Source organism: Terrapene carolina, unplaced genomic scaffold (genome assembly GCF_002925995.2).
Source record: "Terrapene carolina triunguis isolate 2854851 unplaced genomic scaffold, T_m_triunguis-2.0 Scaffold638, whole genome shotgun sequence".
NCBI lineage: Eukaryota > Metazoa > Chordata > Testudines > Emydidae > Terrapene > Terrapene triunguis.
Window position 1 is genome coordinate 626,593 of NW_020664989.1, and position 3,982 is coordinate 630,574.

The 3,982-nt window shown below is 47.6% G+C and overlaps 1 pseudogene; it reads left to right on the forward strand.

Annotated features, from left to right (window-relative positions):
* Positions 1-1,804: 1,804 nt before the first annotated feature.
* LOC112104168 overlaps positions 1,805-3,982 on the forward strand; it is a 5,861-nt pseudogene continuing 3,683 nt past the window's right edge.

Here is a 3,982-nt window from a genome sequence, read left to right on the forward strand (position 1 = left end):
AGTGAAAGGAAACCAAAGCGTTTTCTACAGCAGCATGGATCAAGGGCATTGGCCAGTATGGACTATATTGTCTTCTTCGCTTCTCTGTCCTAATCTAAGGACTTTCCAATGCTGTGTTTTAGTTGACTAATAAACCCTGCTATGTTTTAAAAGTCTGCCCAGTGTCACAGCAAAAACTTGCTCTGTGCATTGACTGAGGAACAGTCTCTGAACAGGAGTGTCGTTCAGCTGGACCTGCTGGCAGAGCTCGCAGGTTGAAATAAGAGCGTTGAAGCCAGAGGCTCAATCTCAGGTGTTGAAGCTACACGGCCTATCCTTGTGGAAGAGTGGGACCCCTTGGGGGTCTAGTGCACTCAAGGGGCACTTCCCAAGGACTGTTTAAAAGCCAGGGCATTGCACAGATCCTATGGATCCATGACAGTGTCAGTGTGCCTTCTGGGGAAAAGATATAAAACAAGAAAAGCATCTAAATGCATATTTACCATTGCCTCCTCATCAGTCATCTTGGGAATCACTGGTTGTTTCCAAAATGTATTAAAGCCTTCCTTAAAAGCTTACCTCTTGGTTATCAGGTCTTGTCAGTTTGTAGCCCCAAAAGACCCCCCTCAGTCAGCTCAAACTCAGCTGTTTCTCCCCAAAAAGTCTGTCTTTTTCAGTGTCCTGAAAGAGGTAAAATCAGTCCCTGCTCCTTTCTTCATGGGGCAAAGTTCAAAAGATGGAGATCTGCATAACCAGCTTTAGGATCTGGCATCATCATCCCTTAGTGACACCAGATTGCACAGGAAACGCATCCCTCAGCCCTCCCCAGTATTATCTGGCCCATCTCAGCATCATAGTCTGTGAAGTATTCATGCTTTCAAGGGCTGGCTCAAATATACAGAGAACAGTCATAACTAGGGCCAGTGTTTGCTGGCAATGAAAACAGAGTAATTGACAAATATGAGCAATATATTATCCTTTACAGGATGAAAGTGCATTGCGGTGAGGGGACAGGAGCCAGCTGTGTGGGGGAGGTGGGGCCCAGACACTGGACATTGAGAGCCTAGAGCCGGCTGTGTGCTGGGGATACTGGGCATGAACCAGCTGTGTGCAGGGGAGATGTGCAGGGGAGAAGTGCTGTGAACGCAGCCGAGAGCCGGTGAGAGTGCTGTCCGCTCCTCAGCATGATGAGGGAGCCTGACGTCCCACTGCCAAGGGCCCCGCCTACCCAGGGGAATCTCCACGGTGGTTTTGCTGAGCCCAGACTTGTATGAGGAGGGAAGAAATTGGCAGCAAGTCTCAACCGCAGCGAGCCTCTGCCCTGCGCCCTGGGGAGGAGTCAGGTGTCTCTGGGCAGAAATCTGTGGGGTTGTGACCCTGCATGCCCCATCCACCCTCTGATCAGAAATTCCAGATATGAAGGGTGATTCCAAAAATGAAGAGTAATTTTGGGGAAAAAATGCAGTTATAGCGGCAATTTCCGGAAAACACTGGCCCTAGTCATAACATTAAATACGATAGTCTCAAGATGTATGCCTGTGTTCATCAGATCTGTCAGTCTGCCTTCAAATAGTTCACTCTGCTGGTGGGTTCTACCCCTTCCCCCATTCTGTGTCTGTTTTGTCTATTTAGATTGTAAATTCTTCAGGGCATGGGGCATCTACTATTCTCTGTTTGTACTTTGCCTAGCACAACGGAGACCCACTGTTAGTTGGCCCTTAGGCACTAAGGTAATGCATATGATTTTTTATAATAATAATAACTCTCCTGCCACTTTGAACCAAGGAAGATGGCCTTGGGACGTTACTGCTTAAAAATGAGCTGGGGTTAAAACCATGGAATATTCTTTGTGACAAGTATCCCACAAATTCCACTGACCTCCCTTGTTTTCTTTGCCTGCAGTAGGGTTTCCAGTTTCCAAACCTGATGTGATCTCGCAGCTGGAACGAGGGGAAGAGCCGTGGGTCCTGGACCTCCATGGCTCTGAGAAAAAAGTGCTCCCAAGAGCTGCCTGCACAGGTGAGGAATTGGTTAAAACAAGTCAAAAACTGTCCGTGAACAAAGGAAACATTTGGGGTGCCCTACAAAGTCCTTGTGAGCTCTCCAAGATCAAGATTGTTCCCTGCAGATGTGGAATCATTAGGCAGATGTCACTCATGGCTTCCCCCCTACCCTGACTGACAATTGGCAGCAGGTCCCTCCCCGATCTCGCTTTCCCCTGAGAGTTATGGTGCAATGAGGACCCAGAACTGATCCCTTCCTCTCTCTCCTCTGCGGAAAGGTTTGGGGATAATCAGCTCCTGATAGGTTTGATCTCTGCTGCACATATTTTGGTTTGTTCATCCCTTTTTCCATTCCCCTCTCTGAGATTTCCTTTCTCTCCGGTGCAGGGAATGAACTGTGTCTGGATTCTCTCTGTCTCCCATCAGGTGTTGGGATGGTGAGTGAGAACGAGGAGAAACCCCAGCAGGAAGATGCTGAGCAAGTATTACCCCATGGGATGTTATCAGGAAGATCAAAAGGGAATGATTCAAGGAGTTGTGCACTCCCAGAAAAAGCAAAAGCCTGTGATAGTCAGCACAGGCCAGCGGAAAACTTCAGTAGCCACTCAGACCTTATTACACGCGAGAGAATCAACTTGGAAGAGACACACTACACATGCCATGAGTGTGGGAAAAGCTTAAATCAGAGCTCGCACTTTATCACACATCCGAGAATCCACATGGGTGAGAAACCTTATGGATGCGCTGAGTGTGGGAAACACTTCAGTCGGAGATCAAACCTTATCAGACATAGGAGAATCCACACGGGTGAGAAACCTTATGGATGCCATGAGTGCGGGAAAAGCTTTAGTCTGCACTCACATGTTATCAGACATAGGAGAATCCACACGGGAGAGAAACCCTACACGTGTTCTGAGTGCGGGAAACGCTTCAATCAGAGCTCACACCTTATCAGACATTGGAGAATGCACACAGGTGAGAAACCTTATGGATGCTCTGAGTTTGGGAAAAGCTTCGATCAGAGCTCAAGCCTTATTATACAACAGAAAATCCACAAAGGAGAAAAGCCCTACACATGCTCTGAGTGCGGGAAACGCTTCAATAGGCACTCACATGTTGTTATACATCAGAAAATCCACACAGGAGAGAAACCCTACATGTGCTCTGAGTGCGGGAAAAGCTTCGGTTATAGCTCACACCTTACCACACATCCGAGAATCCACATGGGTGAGAAACCTTATGGATGCTCTGAGTGTGGGAAGCACTTGAATCAGAGCTCAAGCCTTATTAAACATTAGAAAATCCACATGACAGAGAACTATAATAAATGCCTTGACTAGGGCTGGCCAAAGATTTCTTTTTTTAATGACATTTGTTAATTCCCACATAGTGATCTTTGCACCATCTTCACTGTGGTCTCTCCGCTCCCCCAGATGAGTTGCCTGCTTCTGCCTTTTGCAGCTCACCCTTCTTTGGGGTCAGTCCTGTGATCGTTTCTATCAACTCCTTTCCTTTTGAGTTGTAGGAGCATGTGTCCCTCCTGCCAGGAATGTTCATCAGCTCCAGGTGGGGGAGAGAGGAAAATATGCTGCCTACAGAATTCTAAATTGAGTAAATAGGTGTATGATTCATGCATGGCTTGTGTGACAGCAGATTAGATCTTTTGATAGGAGAGTGTATAATGTTGCCATTCAGGACCCCACGGGTGATGGGAGAACAGAGCTGTGGGAGGGGAGGAGAAGCGGGAGGAGATAATTCTGGACTGCCAGGACATGGGGAGGGTGTATGCAGGGTTAGAACTTAACTTAGAACTAAGGGAGGGATAGCTCAGTGGTTTGAGCATTGGCCTGCTAAACCCAGGGTTGTGAGTTCAATCCTTGAGGGAGCCACTTAGGGATCTGGGGCAAAATCAGTACTTGGTCCTGCTAGTGAATTCAGGGGGCTGGACCTGATGACCTTTCACGGTCCCTTCCAGTTCTAGGAGATATCCTATCTCCTAG